Source organism: Pongo abelii, chromosome 7 (assembly GCF_028885655.2).
Source record: "Pongo abelii isolate AG06213 chromosome 7, NHGRI_mPonAbe1-v2.0_pri, whole genome shotgun sequence".
NCBI lineage: Eukaryota > Metazoa > Chordata > Mammalia > Primates > Hominidae > Pongo > Pongo abelii.
In genome coordinates, this window is record NC_071992.2 from 120,114,263 (window position 1) to 120,134,130 (window position 19,868).

The 19,868-nt window shown below is 33.2% G+C and overlaps 1 protein-coding gene across 49 annotated transcripts in view; it reads left to right on the forward strand.

Moving 5' to 3' along the window:
- The window catches only part of RIMS2 (regulating synaptic membrane exocytosis 2), a 773,441-nt gene that overhangs the window by 626,846 nt on the left and 126,727 nt on the right, over positions 1-19,868 (forward strand). The window contains exon 27 of one of the 49 annotated variants that reach the window (XR_010141279.1): positions 8,479-8,614. The exons of 47 other annotated variants lie outside the window; for them this stretch is intronic. The gene's annotated coding sequence lies outside the window, so the exon portion shown is untranslated. Of the gene's footprint in view, positions 1-8,478; positions 8,615-19,868 lie in introns of those variants that run through there. One more of the 49 variants, XM_054518751.2, reaches the window with a different exon arrangement.

The following is a 19,868-nucleotide window of genomic DNA, read 5'->3' on the forward strand; positions in this document are numbered from 1 at the left end:
CAAGATGGTAAATAATTATTCATTTAAATGTTACCTTGAACTTTATTTCAAGAAAAAAAAAAGACATTTATTCCTAGTAATTTCCAATAGGCACTGCTGCAAGAATTTGTTTTTGTTTTTTTTTCCCCCAATTCAGAGGCCCATGACATTTCCTTCCTGGTGAAAGTAGAATCATTTTCCTTACAGCGTTTGTCCTCTTGTGGTTGAAAAATTGACTCTCAGAAAATTTTATTCCACCATTATTTAGTATTGAAAACTGGCATTTTTTACCTAGAATTATGAAAAAGCTTTGAAATGTCATAAGAAATAAATATACAAACATAATCTTAAAAAGTTGGTAAGGGGATGTTTTGAATTTGCTGAATGTCTTGAGCTCCTTTGCTTTCAAAGTCAAGGATCTAGCACTAGGGATCCTTTCTGCATTTAGTACTTATTTCTGCCATGATAAACTATTGATATATTAAGGAAAACACAATCCACATGTTCATTTATAACCAACTCATCAAGATGTTATTTTCTAGAAATGTTTGATATCTTAGAAAGTAAATATTTGTACCTTAGAAAGTTGGAGCTGTCTTTTCTAGGCTTTAACATTTTATTTTATTTTATCCTGTTTTTAGGGCCAGAACATTTTATTTAGTAGGCATGGAAAGGAATTTGGGGAAAATTGATGTTATAAGAGGTTATCTAAATTGCCCAGTATTACCTAAGTGTCAAAGTAGTGATAAAAATCATACCGTTTGTAACCAAAGTTCAGGATTCCTTCCACTTCACTAGAGAATACCTTTTGAAGACATAAACTGTGACAAGAAAAGATAAGTGAAACTCTTTCAGCCTTATATAAGGCAGAAAAACATTCTCAAAAGAAAATCTATAATTTCTTGCTGCCTCTAACCATTGAAAAGTCTTTTTCTGAATTAATAGCTTAAGAACATATTTGAGAAGCTTAAACAGTTTTTCTTATCCTTGATCCAAACCAAGCATAAGGTTTTTAAACTATAAAAAATACAGTAATTAAAACATTACATATTATTTTGCATATGAGTCTCATGGGTTCTCTTGTTTAGTCTTTTTAAAATATTCCAGTTATGTGAATCTGAGAGGGCCTTTAGCTAAAAATCAGTCAACAAGATAAGAATATGAGTTATGAATACTTAGAAATATCAAATTGAATCTTTTAAATCAGTGCTTTTCAAGTTTATTTTCAGGAAGTTAATCCCCTGCACTGATGCTTTAAAAAAATTATTCTACTATCAAATAAATTTGGGAACTACTACACATACAGTCCTTCTCATCAAGATTCACAGCATACCTGAACACTCTGAGAAGCGCTATAATAAAGTTGTATTTAAACCAGCATTTTCCAAACTTTGTTTATGGTGGAACTATTTCAGTGTAATATTTTCGGAGTCATTCAGGGAATGTGCTTAAAACTCATTGACATGCTTTAATTTTCCATTTCAAACTTTGGCCTCTGTTCTTTCAGTAAAATAAATATTTTTATTCTTGTTGAGTTTAAGCATAAAATTATAGTACAAAATATGGGGTTGTCTAGAAAAAACTCACTGTAGGGATTGATATTATCTCTAAAGAAGCTGACAGATGGAACTAGGAAATGAATTGTAAAATCAAGTAAGGATTAACAAAACCAGTAAAGAGGAAAAATGTTATCCAAGGAATACAAGATGAGATTTATCTCTCAAGCAATGACACTAATAGGGGAATATAAAAATAGTTTATAGTTCAATAAATATTATGAGAATTGATCACTTTTGCTGACTTCCCAAATATATTTTAAAAATTCAGTCTGTCTGTTGTTTGGGGAATCACTTCAAACAAAGCAATTACGCCACAGTATAAAGAGATGGAATTGACAAGTGGCCCATTTTCTTTTTTTGTGTTTGTTTGTTTGTTTGTTTTTGAGACGGAGTCTCACTCTGTCACCCAGGCTGGAGTGCAGTGGTGCGATCTCAGCTCACTGCAACCTCTGCCTCACAGGTTCAAGTGATTCTCCTGCCTCAGCCTCTCCAGTAGCTGGGACTACTACAGGTGCCTGCCACCACGTCCGGCTACTTTTTGTATTTTTAGTAGAGATGGAGTTTCACCTTGTTGGCCAGGATGGTCTCCATCTCTTGACCTTGTGATCCACCTGCCTCAGCCTCCCAAACTGCTGGGATTACAGGCATGAGCCACCGCGCCTGGCCTCCCATTGGCTATCTGTCTGTCTTTTTCTATGCTTCCCACAATACGTTGGCTTGGAACCATTAGCTGTAATAAAGGAGATTACAGCTCTAGAACTCCCTTTTATGTCGTATATACATGTATGCATGCATGCATATGTGTGTCTATGTATACATGTGTATATACCGTGCTCTAATCTAGCACATGCTTAGAAGACTCTCTCCCAGTTTCCCTCTTTATGAATTGCTCTATCCTATTCTTGCCCTAATGTCTGTTTATTTCTCTCCTTCTCATTTTCATTTCCAGGTTGGTTTTACATTGTTATTTAATGATTATGAGTCCATTATTCCCATATCTAATATTTCAACACATCATTAAAGTTTCCTATTTCTACTATTAATTGGAATATACCCTCTTCATTAAAAGAATTAATTTTACATATTAAACAAGATGAGCAAATTCTCTTATATTTGTCAAATAAAATATTCAAGGTCAATCAATGTAATAATGAGTTAATGTTATAAGGAGATATTTAAAGACTTCTGTTAAGATAAAATATTGCTACCTCATTTCCTGTTATACTTTCAGAGTCTTCACCATTTTATTTTAATCATGATTTTAACAAATAATAATGTTAATATCTCATTTGTAGGGTGCTTTTCTGGCTAAAAACTGATTTTATAGCTCATGCATATGTAATATATGTATATATTTATGTATAACATATGGCATTCCTATACTGTATAGATATATTTCTATATAATGCCTACATACATATATGATATATACATACATACATGATATATGTATGTATCATGGGATGTTAACAGTAAACTTGAGAGACTGACAGACCAGATTTTATTATTTACATTCTGAGATGAGGATTCTCCTGGTTTAAGATTCTGTTGCTGCTCTAACTAAATAAATTTAGAATTTAGGTTCAACCTGTATAAATGATTATAACTACAAAAGAAAAAGAACTTGTGTTTCAGGCATGCTTCTTTCAGAGAACAATATTTAGGGCATACTGAAATTTTAGGTTCATGGGAGCAAAGTCTTCATCTGTTGTGAGCACTGCTGTATCCCCAGTGCCTAGAACACTGCCTAGCACAGCGTAGGTCCTCAGCAAATACCTGTTGAAGGATGAATGAGTCCCTATTTCAGTCGTTTTTAAAACTGCAGTTTGTCATTAAAACTACTGAACTCAGACAATAAATGAGAAAGATAATTCTAAAAATCAAATTTTAAATATCAAAGTATTAGGTAAAATTTAGTGCCCTTTTCATTAATCCTTTAACTCTTATGAAATATAATCATCATATTCCTTTTGTTCATACTTTTCTGCTAATGATTCATTCTTAAAATTGTAACATAGTAATACTCTTTCATAATTAGATCATAATATCCAGAAAACCATAGGCCATTATTGGAAAGGACTTTAGAAGTTAACTATCTAGTGCCCTGAACTAAACTAGGACTCTTCCTATATCAGTGGTTCTCAAATCAGGCTCATAAACAAAACACTGAGGGAGCTTTTTAAAAACATAAATTTTCTGGCCTTGACATGAGAATTCTATTCCAGTTTGTATCTAAATGTGATGAATGCTCCAATGCTATACGATATCACTAATAGTTGATTGTCCAATCTGCTTGAACAGTTGAGAGCCCTCTACCTTATGAGGCAGTTCATATTCTTGGACATTTGTAATTATTATAAAGATTTTTCCCCATTGGGCCAAATCCTACCTGCCTATAACTTCTTTAAAGGAGACTACTCTTTACTTGGGAGGTGATTACAAAGATATTAATTTTAAAATTATCTTTTGATTGAGCATATATCTTACGCATTTCTGTATTTATGATATGTTTCACAGTTCTTAAAACATGAAAACAGGATTGGAAGAAAGAATTACATCAGGGACTATCATTTTGGAATTGGCTCTAGTTATCCTTTAACCCACTGACTATATATATAAAGTAACTAATGGATTACATGCATATACACACACATACATATGTATATTATATACATACATATAATATGTACATATAGTTCTACTTTTATTAGTATAATTCTTTATTTTTTTAATAGAGCTTTTCTGCTCCAGCCCTAGACTGCTGATCCCAAATTATGTTTTTTTTTCAAATAGAACAGACTACTCCCCCTATCAAATTTTGTTAAGTGCCACAAGAAGATATGTAAACAATTCAGTGATTTTTTTAAAATCCAGTTTTCAGTCTTTCTACCACATTATAAGGTTAGATAATGGATTAATGGCATACAAAAAAATAACCACAAATAAGGAAAATGTCTTTTCATAATCTATTTTGTAGATAATTTCTTTTAATGTGGCTTGAATAGTTAAATTGAATACATTTAGATAATTAAAGACCTGAATTTGTCTCTGACAAATAAATTGTTCTGATATTAGAATTCCTAATTTTTGTCAATGTTATTTGACCTGAAAAGTAATTTTCATGTTCTCCAAATGTGTTTAAAATACTTTTACTGTTATTTTAAAATTATTATTTACCTTTAAGATAAAAACAACACCTAAGAGAAATTCTATTTTGGCATTTTAAATAATATTCATTTCTGCATTAAGGGTTTGTCATGTTCCGTTTATATCTGCATTTCACTTGCTATATACTAGTTGTTTCTCGATTTGTGGTTATTACACAATTTGGTATTAAATCAGTACATCATGCATTCATCTTGTATTGAAAGATTGGTTTGCCTTTAGTGCAATTTAAAAACATTGTCAGTTTGTTGTTACTATATGGAAACACAGAAAAAAGAAGATGACAGATAAAGAAGAGAACAAAAAGATGTTGAGAGGATTAGGTACTATTATTTTCCTTAAGGAATATATAAATTATACTATAAAGCATTTTATTAATCTTTTCATTGTATTAAATAACATTAGTAGTATTTAAACCCATTAGAAATTTCTTCACAAATGTTAATCATTAATATTCCTGTTAGCCAAAGTAAGATTCTAGGAACTACATCACTGACTTTGAAAAATCTGGCAATTGCCTTTTTTTTTGTATCGATGGATTAGATATCCATGTCTTAATTATTAGCATAGTTGCTGCAGAAATGACAGATTAAAATATCAATATGCTTACAGTATTTTTATTCAATTTTTATAATCATTTAAGTTTTTCATCTACATTAGTGTATAAGCTTTAGTAACTAAATTTTTAATTTTTAAGCTTTAATAACTTTTCAAGCTTACATTGAAGGATTGCAAATATTTAACTCTAATAAATATAAGAACACCTGCAAGTCAATATTTCTTTGTAAATTGAAAATAACTAGATGCATTGTCTCAGAATATTACTGCATAAGTTTATAATAATTATTCTGTAGTAACAAAATGTAAGAGTACTGATCTGAAGCTTAAGATTATAAATGTATTTCAATTTGCATTCGATTTATTATAAACCCTAAAATGAAATGTTAATAATGGTGATTAAATTCTTAAACTTTCAGCAAAATAAATTGCATAGGAATAACAGCTGCCTTTTGCTTTTTTAAATTTCAGAAATAGTTGCCTATTCAATGAGGCGTTTTGTTCATTAAGTCAAGTATAGTTTCTTCAGTGCTAGCTTGACAATAACATGCTTGATGTCTTTACTGAATCACTAAATATTTATGGTTCTAGTATTTGCATACTTATAATGAGAATTACATGCAATAAAACGATCTTTGAAATGGTTCAATGAGGAGGGACGGATTTTTTTTTACCATTTATTATAAACTAAATCTTTAATTATTTTTAACAATATGGAAACACTTAGTAAATCTGGCATTAGCCAACTAGAAGTAAACTGACTAGAATTTTTCTTAACCATATTTTACCAGAAATAGGAAAGTGAACATAGAAACTGCCTACATCAAGATAACAGATTTCTTCTTAAGGCAACTTTCACAGAATTTTCTCCAGACCATATTACATTTAATTTCCTGGGACTCCTACAGTTACAGTGATATAATAGTGGTCTGGGGAACTCAAACTTAAAGGCCTAAAGGGGCCAAGCAGGTAATATAAGTGATTGAAGTGAGTCAGGCTTAAGAACTTGGTAGTGTTGGGAATGGTGGTGAGCTGGAGAATGTATGCACCCATTAAAGGGGGAAAGTGCTGTTCCCCTTAAGCTACTATTGACATGCAGCAGTATTGACAGGTCTGCTGTTTCAGGAGATCAGAAACCCTAATTCTTATGTTACCTTTGTAAACAACTCTTTTGGCCAAAGAGAGTGTATCAGTGGGCCAGATCTAATGGATGGGCCACCAGTTTGCAGCTACAGTAGTAATTGTTGGAATGATGATCCTCAATGACAAAAATTTCCAAACAATCGAAAGGGAATAAATCATGCTCTTCATTTTGTTATTTCTAAGTCAGAAACTGCTCATATGTTTTAGAACAGTCTTTAGTAATATGAATAAAAGTTAACCAGAAGATTGCATTTCTAAAGTATTCCTGTTAATGAAAGTTTGGTGGTTATAATTTCACTGTACTCGTGTGTACATGTATGTGTTAAAAGCAAAATAAACTCTGGCTCTGCCTCATTTTTCTCAGATAACAAGCAAAATAATAGGATGTTCTATAAATTGTGTAGAATACTATTAATCCATAGTATTTCACAGATATGGAAAGAAATATTGTAATGGATTTTAAGTCTCCAGAAGTAGAGCTAATTATAGAAATGTTAAATATGTATAAATAAATTATCTTGCCCCATGTGGAAATTATGTTTCCTATTTTTTATAATATGACCACCTAGATTAAGGAGAAATTAAATTAAGCTTTATTGATATTGCTAGAAAATGGAAAACAGTTACATGTGTTCTGAAATGGTTTTAATAAAAGCAACTCTTTAAAATGCAAAATTATATTATTGATTGGTTTAGGATTTACATTTGTGTGAAGTGAGTTAGGCTGAGTTTTGTACCTTCAGCTAGTAGTTTTAAAACTTGGGAGACACTATAAAATTTACCATGAAAGATGATGGTTTCAATTTTGTTTTTAAACCTGATAAAATGTGTCTGAAACCAAAAGAGCGTGACATGATTATATTTATAAGAATAATTTGGAAAGGTAGACAAGATGTCTTTAAAAAAAATATTTCTTTATTAGTCTAACTTAAGTATAAATGGTAATTATAATATACTTTTCAGATTTGTTTTTTAATGATAAAGAGCTTTTCTTATATTACTCTAAGTATAATAAAGTACATATTGCATGAATTTGGAATAACTCTGCATACACTGAGTAACATCAATAACTATTCATTGGAAATCTGTTGACAGCTTTGTCATTCTTTTTTTCTGATCTAGTAGCTCGTAAGTTTATTTGTATAAGATTAATTCAGTTTTGTTTAAAATTCATCACACTTGGTGGGCCCAGTGACACTCACGTATATCCCAGCCAATCAGGAAACTAAGGCAGGAGGATCACTGGAACCCAAGAGTTTGAGTTCAGTGTGGGCAACACAGCAAAATCCCCATCTCAAAATAAAACAAAACAAAATTTATCACTTTGCATATATTAATAGTTTTAATTATGTCGATAATATAGCTGAGCACAGTGTGTATTTTAGCATGTACTTCTGTAAGTTTTGGATATCTTATAATCTAATGTATTCACACAGGACTATAGTTTTAAGGTAATGGATTTTAAAATTTATATAAGAATATATACCTTTGAAATAAATTTCCTTTTTTTTTTTAATAGAAGCAAGGTCTTGCTCTGCCAGCCAGGCTGTAGCACAGTAGCACCACCATAGCTTACTGCAGCCTCAAACTCCTGTGCTTGTGCCACCATGCCTGGCTAACTTTTAAATATTTTATCGTGATGGTATCTCTCGATGTTTTCCAGGCTGGTCTTGAAATCCTGGCCTCAAGCAATCCCCCCTTCCTGGGCCTCCCAAAGTGCTGGGATTACAGGCATGACCTACCACACCTAGCCAAAAATTTATCTTTAAAATTTTCCAGGGAATGTAATTGTGGGCAAAATAATCTTTACATTTTCTGTTTATATGGAGTATTGTCTTCTGCTTTATTTTATCAAAGAAACCCTAGTATCTTAATGTATATATTTGGGAAATGTTGTCTTATTTCTCCTAGTACTTAGTTCTGACATGATATCTACATAGCTTTATTTAAAATTTAGTTGTCCTTGGGCTGCCTAGTATCTGTATATATTTAAGTATTTAAATGAATAACTTAAGGAAATTCTTAAGCATTGAATTGATTTCTTATTAGTGAGATTTATGTTATGATTACACAGATTGTTTAGAATCATATCAAGAACTTAAATAGAACTGGACAACAGTTCTGGACAGAATATGAACTTCTATTGGCATTGACAACTGAATATTTCAGCATTGCAAACAAATTATGAGAAGCGAGTAAAAATACTTCCAGTAAGTAACAAAGTTCCTCATGAAGATACAGGAATTTCCTCTTTTAACCCTATTTTACCTGTTTATTATAATAGATAAAATATGAAAATTTTAGAATATTTTATATAGTGTGAGATATTCTTATTACATAAAGGAAGAACTTATAAGAAGTATATAAGAATTTCTTAGGCAAAAACTTAATACCAAAGATTCTCCCAACTTCCAGTTGATAATTACCAAAATTATTGGGGTTTTTTGTTTGTTTGTGTTTTGTTTGTTTGTTTGGTTGGTTTTTTTTGAGACAGGGTCTAGGTCTGTTGCCCAGGCTGGAGTGTAGTGGCGCAATCTCAGCCCACTGCAGCCTCCGTCTCCCAGGTTCAAGCAATTCTCCTGCCTCCCAGGATTACAAGTCCAAGTGATTCAGCCTCCCAGGATTACAGGCATGTGCCAGTTTGTATTTTTAGTGGAGACAGGGTTTCACCATGTTGGCCAGGCTGGTCTTGAACTCCTGGCCTCAGGTGATCTGCCTGCCTCGGCCTCCCAAAGTGCTGGGATTATAGCCATGAGCCACTGGGCCTGACCAAAATTCTTAAGTTTTCATGGTGTTTTAGTCACCTCAGGCTGCTATAACAAATTGACTGGGTGGTTTAAAAAAGAGAAATTTATTTTTCACGGTTCTGGGAGGCTTGTGCCAGTATTGTGGGATTCTGTTGAAAGCACTCTTCCTAGTTTGCACATGGCTGTCTTTTCATTGTGTCTTCACATGGCAGAAATCAGAGAAAGGGAAAGCAAGGTCTTTCTTGCCCCTTCTAACAGGAGCAGTAATCCCATCATGAGGGCTCCACCCTTATGACCTAATTACCTCCCAAAGGGCTCATCTTCAGTTACTGTCACATTGGGGATTTATGGTATCAACAGGAATTTTCGAGGGACATAAATGTTCAGCATATGTGTCCGGGCACGGACACATACGAATTTAGGCCGGGCATGGTGGCTCAGGCCTGTAATCCCAGCACTTTGAGAGGCCGAGGCGGGCGGATCATGAGATCAAGAGATCAAGACCATCCTAGCCAACGTGGTAAACCCCGTCTCTACTTAAAAAAAAAAAAAAAAAAATCAAAAATTAGCTGGGCTTGGCGGCGTGCGCCTGTAGTCCCAGCTACTCAGGAGGCTGAGGCAGGAGAATTGCTTGAACCCAGGCGGCAGAAGTTGGCAGTGAGCCGAGATCGTGCCATTGCACTCCAGCCTGGCAACCGAGCAAGACTCCATCTCAAAAAAAAAAAAAAAAAAAGAACCATAATTTACTGTACTTTAGGCTTTAGGCATGCTATAAATCTGGGTTTATATATATGGCAGTTAAGGAAAAATGCTTAGCAAAAGACACTTTGCCCGTAAGACTGAAGAGTAAACATTTTCAAACTTAAAAATGTCACCGTATTCTCTTACTCATAAGATAAAAGTAAGATTTTCTGAATGTTAAAATTATTATTTTTAAGTCAAAAAATATGGTATATTATTTACTTTTGTTTACTTTTAAATTTGGTTTCTGAGTATTTTCTCTGAAATAAAATTATAGTACAAATAAAGCCTGTCTTCTTTAGCAGTGTATTGTCAACTTCTACCCAACAGTGTCTATGAATCAAGTACTACCAGGCTGACGCTCCGTGAGGGCCAATTTACTATCCTTGCTTATCATATTGCTGCAGTCTCACTCAAAATAAAAGCCATGGTAACTGAAAAATTACACTAGAACCTTCAAAAGGGACACACCTTGTTGCATGAACAGCAAATGAAAATGCATGTATTAATAAAAGATTATTTTAGAGCTCCATTTGTACTTAAGGACAGTAAGCTACTGTATTTTTAGACAAATGTAGGGCACATTGTGAAAACACAGAGTTACTGTCCAATAAATTTTTTAGCATATTTCCTTATGCTATAATAGAGACAGCACTGAATTGCATAGATTCTAATTTCATCTTGACTCTTAGCCCTCTGTGAAATCTGGGGCAAGTATTTTCATTTCTTCGGGCTTCAGTTTTCTCACTCATGTAGAGAGCAAACCAGATGATCTTCAAGTCTCTTCACTCATAAAACATTTAAAATCATCATAATGTTAACATTTAAGTAGCATTTAATGTAAACATTTAACATTTAAAATCCAAAGAATATGAGCTAGATCATAATTTGTAACATAGAAAAGTGAATACTTAATGCTTTTTATCCAAAAATGATATTATTATTGAATTATATTATTATTTGAACAATCTATTTAATTCCTAACATTAGTCATTGGCAATTTCTTGAAAAAGTGTCTAGTAAACTTTTCCTCTGTTTTTCTTTCACCGTTGAATAGTTTTCAGGTATATTTCTAGACTGTGATGTTTGTGACTGTATGTTAGTAATTTTGGTATCCATCAACCAGAAATAGTAATTCATTCTCCTCAGAAGTGTGTATTGCCTTAGATTAAATAAGTAACCTGTTAGCAAAAAAAGTTAAAGGCTATTTTTATTCATTATTTTGGTTCATTTTAAAATACACAGTGTATGATCAAATTAAGTGATGATTTTTAACTAAAACTTCTTAGACAAGTTTTCTGGGAAAAAATGATCTTACAACAGGCAGCAACTTAGAGTATTATAAATTAAGATACAAAGAAGAGGATGAAAAAGGAAAAAAAATTAGAAGTATCACATTATTCCCTATCAAGACATAGCCAATTAATTTCATTGTCTTTGGAGTGAGAGCATTGCTTATAGGAATTTTTCTAAAAGATCCAGTTCTTTCCCTCCATCACCAATCCTGAAAGAAATAAACATGGAGATTAGCTAACTACTCTCTCACCTTAGCAGTATTTTACAAGAAAGTGAACCAATTAACCTCCTTCTTTCTTTCCTTCCTTCTTCCCACATCATCTCTTCTCTTTCCTTCTTTCTCTCTCTTTTTTTCTCTAACCATTTTTCTAGCTGCTACACATAGGCAATTATGGTACTTCATGGTGAGATACTGAAATACATGAAAACTAGTTGTTGCCTTAAGAAGGTCAAGGCTAGTGGAGGACATGGACATTTAAATAATTATAATACAGTTATAATCACTGCTATTATAAAGATATATTCAATTGTTGAATATTCCAAAGTGATATATATTAAATAACTACTAATTCCATATTTTCATTGAGTAAGGAAGTGCAAATAAATAGGAAAGAATCTGGGGAGATACCACTTAAACCACGGTGGAATAGAGGGTTTTTAAATACATTAAGGCAGAAGTTCTGAGACATGAATTTACATCCCTAATTCTGCCATATCCTAGTATGTGGTATATCATCTCAGATCATTACCTTTTTCTTAATGGTAATATTTTGTCATGAGCAGACTGTTACTATTAATCTAAATATTAATTTTAATTTGGTTTCAGTAAGGTTCCAGACTAAAGCAAAAGCAAGAAAGGGATAAGAAAGGAAAAAATACAAGACTATTACAAAGTATGTGTAAATAGGTTTTGGTATTTGATTGAGTTTCTTCGCTCATTTATTTAATAAATATCTATTGAGTGCCAGGCCCTATTCTCGAGGCTTTTAATAAAATAATGGCTGGGTGCAGTGGCTCTAGCCTGTAATCCCAGCACTTTGGGAGGCCAAGACGGGAGGATCACTTGAAGTCAGGAGTTTGAGACCAGCCTGACCAACATGGTGAAACCTCATCTCTACTAAAAATACAAAAATTAGCCGGGCATGGTGACACATGCCTGTAATCCCAGCACTTGGGAGACTGAGGCAAGAGAATCACTTGAATCCGGAAGGTGGAGGTTGCAGTGAGCATAGATCACGCCATTGCACTCCAGCCTGGGCAACAAGAGTGAGACTCCATCTCAAAAAAATAAAAATAAAATAAAATAATAAAATAAAGTAATGAACTAACACACAAAATCCCTGTCATCATGGAGTTTATATTCTGATGGGGGGACTGACAAAGAAGTGCAAAATATTGGGTATAAGATGATAATAGTAGAGAAGGTTGACAGTGTGTGTCAGAGGAGATGGAAGCATTGCCTCACTTCCCAGAAAGGAGAATGTGGATTTAAATCTCAGAAGTATGTGGAGATTTTTTTTTTTTTTTTTGTATGTGGAGATTTAAGAGTTCTGAGCTTTGTGCGTGATTAAAATTAACAGGGATAAAGGGGATATATAATGAGATTTGCACTGGTAATCTGAAAGCTGATATTAGATGTGAAGCTGGTAAGTGCTAGGGTTAGGGTAGGAGTTCGTTTTTACCTGGAGCATGCAGAGTTCTAGGGCTTAGTTCCCTCAAACATGTAGGGCTGGAGGGGTGATCTTACACAAAGCAGTTCAAATTCAGGGTTCCCTCTTGACCTGAACATAGGAAGCAAAGGGAAAGAAAGAAATAGCAATGACATCAGTGCTCCTATTTTGGGTAACTGTGACTATTGAAAGAAAATTTGGGACGTCAAGAGGGTTAGGAGTTTTGAGTGGATGAAGAGTAAAAGACTTTAGAAATTTTGAATTTTCATCTAAGGCCTGAAATTGGCCTGAAGCTAATTGGAGAATGGATCTGCATATTTCTATTTAGATTCATACTTAATCTGGTGAAAGGAAATGAGAACAATCTATGTTATTACTGAAATAGGTATTAACTTCATGTTTAACTTTAGCTTTTAAAATAATGGTCATTTTAAAAGACATTAATTATTCCACCTTCAGATTATTTTAAACTATTAACTCTTCAAATGTTTACATTTTCTATTACACTATGTACTTTCTGAATAGAGTACTTGACAATCAACAAGTTATCTTTCTTTTCAGAATCCCAAGAAATATGATTCTAAAGAAAGTTTTATTGTATTGCTGAATAATGTATGATTTACCAAATGATGCTATATTTTAATATCTTAGTTTTCAATGTGCTGAAGTCATTGCATTGTTGCCATGTTATTTTTATATAATATAATTTCCAAAAAATGCTGAATACATTAGACTGAAGTCGAATGACATTTTTAGACAAAGAAAAATTTGCATTTGAAAATGGAAGTGTGGCGATTTTTGCCATTTTAAGAGAGATATTTAATTATTGTTTATAAAATATGGTATAATGCTAACTTTCACTCAATATGTATATATTTTTATTTTACTTAATGTATGTGTAGAGGAAATGATCTTACGATATTTAAACAACTCTAAAAAGCATTTCTAATTATTATAGGAAATAATTCTGAAAAGTCTGGTACACAGAAAAATCATCTATATCTTTTATTATATAGAATGCACTAGTTCATTCTACATAGGCAGGAGTTTCCTCCATTAAAAAAAATTAAAACCTTTAAGTATGAAATTTTACAGTAGTTGTAAGAATCAATGAGTATTACAGGTATTATTTACACTAAATTTTTGATTATGTGCATCAATGGGGACAGGAGGCTGATACAACAGTAGACTTTTTTAGAAATAGCATTTGATATGCAAAGTAGATTTTTCTGTTATTTCTTAAATATGTTCCATGTAGTAATAGGACATGGCCAAATGTAAAACATTCGTAGATTACAAAAAAAAAAAAAAAAATGGTGATTAACTAGTATTTTTAAACCAATTTAAACATATAGGCCCGATAATGCTTTAAATTATTTTCAAAGCTCAAAATGCAAATAGGCAAATGTTTAAAATGCACTATAATACAAAATTACTTCAAATCTTATAGGAAAATAACAGAAGAGTAAAGTCAGAAAGTTAGTAAGATGCAGAATAAAGTTAAATCAGCTAATTTCCAAATAAAATTTCTGTACACCAACACATGAAAAAATTCTAAAGTGGATTTTCTTATACGGTCTGCCATGTGCAATAAAGCAAAGCTGAATAAAATAAAGTATGCCTATATGTGGAATCAACAACAAAAGTGGACCTGTGCAATTATACCAACTGCTATACTGAAAATAACATCTTGGTATTTTTTAATTTAAAAGCAGCCAGTGCAAAAATTTTTTTTAATTTAAAGATATGCAATCATGTCTATATATGAGAGAAAAACAAAACTTTTTTTCTTAAATACTTCTTAAGTGTATGGTAATCAGAATGACACAAAGAAGCCAATATGGTTCTAGATATACTAAGAACTAACTGAAAATAATGCAGAACGTATTTAACCAAAAAGGAAACTGTGAATAGCTGGGGCTGGAGAAATCCAGTATTATCTATTATCTGCTTTCTGCTTGCCAGTGGACTTAGAAATATAACCATAAAATCTTTTCTAAGCACAGGAAAAGCAAAACTAACAAAGTGAGATTAAAAATATATCATTTGGTTAGATGGTGAGTTAGTGAGTTCATTTTGCCTCTTCTCACTCAATGTCATTTTTTGTTAGCCTCTACCAGTGTTCTCAAATGGTTTTTGTCACTTGCAATAGAATCGCCAGAGAAATCTCAAAATAAAATATCTGACCCTCATGCCAAAAGTATCTTATTAGAATTCCTGAGGCTCAGACCACAGACTGTATTCTTGAAAAGCTCTTCAAGTGGTTGTGGTGAATACTAAAATTTGAGAACTATTTTTCTAATTAATGTAGAAATTGTATACTTCATATGCTCTTCCAATTGGACAATATAATTCAAGGGCAAAATTTAGTGCTTGGCTTTTTGCCCAGATGCCTTGGAGAATGTCCAGCTTTATGGAATTTTCACCAAAAGCTTTGCCAAAAGAGAAGCAGACCTGTCCAACCTGCAGTAAAAGGAGCTGAAGACCAATGATGACAATCAGCATTCTGTGATTTGTCAGTTTGCCCTATAGAGAACAAGGAGCACTTTGATTTAATGGTCATGTCTATAAATGTTTTATCATTAAATATGAAAAACATAAAGACAAAGCAGAAAAAAATAGATCAAATCATAGTGAGTGGGGAGTAGCTGCAGCAGGAGGCAGTGGAGGTGGTAAGCAGCAGACTACCACCCAGAAAAGAGAATCAGCGGTAGAGGAAAGACTAAAATCCAAACAGTATATAGAATTGTGTTGTGCTGCCTGTGGTAAAGGACTATGTCTGCGTACATATAAATCAGGATGTCTAGACCATGTTCTCTCTGAGTTATTGTAGCTGAATAGAAAGTAAGTGTCTCTATGTTCTGGTCAAGTTTAAACACTTTTAAATGACAACTGACTGAGCAATATGTATTTTAAGAAAGCTTCACTTCAAGAGAGACAGCACAAACGCTAGGGCCATGTTGCTTTTGTTGCAGCCCTGATTCCAACACCTTCCTCAAGTTTTATGATGTCTCAGTTTTCTCATCTTTAATCTGGAAAATCATAGTACTTATATCCAGTTCTTTATAAGGTTTAAATTAGTGCATGTAAACTACTTAGAATAATGCCTAGTACATAATAAATGGTTATTGTTATCATTGTTACTATTCAAACTAAGAGACAAAATTAAAGAGCTTGAGTAAAATGTTAGCAAATCATAAAGCTTTAGAAGGATGCCGTGGCATTATGAATAACATCTCTATTACTACAGGAGATATCTTAAATGATCCTAGAGAATAATTTTTTTTAAATTGATATATTAATGGTGACTAACTTATACCAGGATATTATATCAGTAAATCAGGTGTCTCCAGTTTGAAAACAAATAAGAATTGACTACCTGTTTTTAAATGTATGGTATTCTCGGTGACAAAAAATTATAATTCTAAAACCTTTCAAAAGTCACACATATTTAACTACTCAAAAACTGTAAGCTAAATCTAATTTTTATATTTGCGGGGAAAGTTTTCAGAGCCCCAAAATAGTTGATGAATAAATGAATAGCTGTTGATTCCTGAAGGTCTCTTCCAATTTTATGAGAAGTGAAGTTGTAATAAGAGGCTTATCTTTGCTGGCCGCCTTTGTGTTTACAAAGTTTCTCCTCATCAGAAGCAAAGTTTAGTGTTGGCTGACTTAGGTTTCTTGTGATGGAGGCTAGCAGGTAGATTAGAGCAGTGATTCCCCAACCTTTTTGGCACCAGGGACCGGTTTCGTGGAAGAAACCGGTTTTATGTCTTACTGTGGTTGAGAAAAAGCAAGTCTAATTTTATTTACTTAATGAAAATTAATAAAAGTATGGAAGCTGAGAGACTATTGTCAAAATGCAAAATAAAAGGTTGGCCAATCAAAAAACAGCAAACATGTATAAATGGAAAAATAGGTTTTTTTACTGGTTTCTCTCGCCTTTTTTGCAACTGTAGTAAAACAATTTTCAAACTGACTTGGGGATATCAAAACTTTTCAATGGCTAGATAATAAATAGTGCCAGCTAAATCAAGTCATAGGTACAGTCTGATTTTAAATATGACCTATGGGATAATAAAATGCATTGGGGTTTTGCTGATGGGGCCTAAGTCCTCCAATATAGTACAGTACTCAAGCAAATGGTCTCTAGAACCAGGTTAAATTGGCTTTACATTAGAACCACACATCGGCTTGTGACCTTCCCAAATATTCAGTTTCTTCAGCAGCAAAATAGGAATAATTACCTGACTTAAAGAATGTTAGAAGTGTGGAATGAGATTTTTTAAATATGTGAGTGCTTGTAACACAATGCCTCTCATGGGGTAAGCTTTCAATATATGTTAGACAAAGTTAGAAGCTGTTGTTTTTATGTAGTGGAATCAAGATACTTTGAATGAAACTGAAAAGTAGCACATTGATGGCATTAGTAAAAATTATTTTTTAAAAAGGCAAGAAATTTTTATAAAGCTGCTTTGGTCTTTTATTTCCTTAGTACTTTTCAAGATAGAAAAATTTTTGCAAATACACTTGCCGCAAGAGCTAAGGGATTAAAGAGGAATGGCAAGTTTTCAAGCTAGTTTTCATCAGTGCTACCTTAAGGCTAGTGCCCATTCAGCTCAAAGTTCTAAATTATCTGAAACTCAGAATAATAAATAATATTTATAATTATTATCCTTTTAGCAAGAAAAAGTTAAATTATTTCAGTGGTTTTTGTAAAATGCAGGAAAATATATAATACCCTACTTTTACATTTTAGTTAAGTATCAACTCTCTAGAATATTCACTTTTTTCAGGTTAACTTTTTCCATAAGTATGCCTGCTTTTGGCTATTCTAAAATAAAATACCCTAAATTATCTTATTCTAAAAGAAAACCTTGGCCACTTACAGCTGTACTTGTTTTAATTTAAGTTATAATTACATCAGAAGTGACCTAAGGATTCACAAAAAATGATAAAACTTGAAGCAAAACCATTAATTCAGCAAACATCTCTTGAGTCTTACCCATCTGGGCTCAATTCCAATCAGTGTTCAGCCCAGAGCTGGTTCCTAGTAAGAGTTCACTATATTGGAAGAGTGAATGAATAGGCAAATCAATGAATGAATAGCATGTGTTGTACATAGCGTTGTGTTAAGAGTGCAGACTCTGGAACCAGACAGTTGGGTTTGAATCCTGGCTCTCCCACTTACCGTCTTGTGTTAACATGTAACCTTGGATGAGTTATTTAGCCTCACTGTGCCCACTTTTCTCATTTATGTAATTATGATGATAATAATACTTCCTCATTGGATTGTTTGAGGATTAAGTTAAAACTAGCAAAGCACTTAAAACAATACCACATAGTAAACAGTGATAAATGGTTGCAAAAAAACAATAAAAGAGAAATAGAAATATAACTTTTGCCCTCAAAGACAAAACTTATACATGAAATGCCAATACTTACAAAATCATGTACTACAATTTAACATTACTGGGAATAAATACCAGCTTGGTAACTCATATGTTGCCACCTGATACTGACTCTGCCCAAAAGCAGCATCTCATTTCCCAAATGCAGGTCACAGGGGATTTGCATCTAGTCCGGAGTAACACTGAAGAATTGCTTCATCAGAGTATATCTTAACTCATGTAGCCTAAGGTTCTATAAACAACAAATAAATTTTTATCATATTAAATGACATTAAGCCATTCAATTGAAACAGGTGAAACGGAGTTTCTTCTGAGGCAATTTGAAATGATAGCTAATTCATTGTACCTAGGGAGATCACCAAATCTGCTAATTTTAGAAGTGGGAATGATCTGGCACTAAATTTAAATTCTTCCCAGTCACTATCTGATCCACAGGGTCATACAGCCAACATGGGCAAGAATGAGTATGTCCAGTTTTGGGATGGTGGGGTATTTCTAAATTCCTCTGTGCTGATTAGTTGGATATTTGATCAAACAATTGCCAAAGGCCTTTATAAGAGCAATACATTTTAATAAATAATGAGTTTTACTTTCTAAACTTTGAGGAATTAAGATACATAAAAATAATCTATCTCGGCCAGGCCCAATGGCTCACGCCTGTAATCCCAGCACTTTGGGAGGCCAAGGCGGGTGGATCACCTGAGGTCAGGAGTTCAAGACCAGCCTGACCAACATGGAGAAACCCCATCTTTACTAAAAATACAAAATTAGCTGGGCGTGGTGGCACATGCCTGTAATCCCAGCTACTAGGGAGGCTGAGGCAGGAGAATCGCTTGAACCTGGGAGGCGGAGGTTGCGGTGAGCCAAGATCGCGCCATTGCACTCCAGCCTGGGCAACAAGAGTGAAACTCCATCTCAGAAAAATAAAAAATAAAAAAATCTATCTCTTACATAACAAAATAAATAGTAGTATTTGTTTAACTCCCAGCTGTGCCCCATTTCATTAAATTTTTGTTTTCTTCAGTATGCTAGACTGAATTTAAATTAAATAATAGTTACACCTGTTTTAAATAGCGTGGCTAAATATCTTTTACATTTGCAAGAGGAAAAAAATATATTTGTTGTTTATAGAATCTTGGGCTCAGTGGGCTAAGATGTGACCTAATTTGCAATTTCTCAATGTTATTCTAAGCTAGATGTAAAAATACTTTCTTCCTTCAATTATGCCTTACATCTTGACTTTAAAAGTGGCTAAAGAATAAAGTGGTACATTTTAGACTAAATTGTTTATATGAAGGGACAAAAGTGAGACTTAAGATTTTATGGCCAGGCACAATGGCTTATGCCTGTAATCCCAACATTTTGAGAGTGTGAGGCAGGATAGATCCTTTGAGCCCAGGAGTTCCAGACCAGCCTGGGCAACATAGTGAGACCTTGTCTCTATTAAAAATTAAAAAAAAAAAAAAAAAAAGCCACGTGTGACAGTGCAAGCCTGTAGGTCTAGCTACATAGAGGCTGAGGCAGAAGGATCACTTGAGCAAAGAAGTTTGAGGTTACAATCAGCCCTAATAATACAACTACACTCCGGCCTGGGAACGA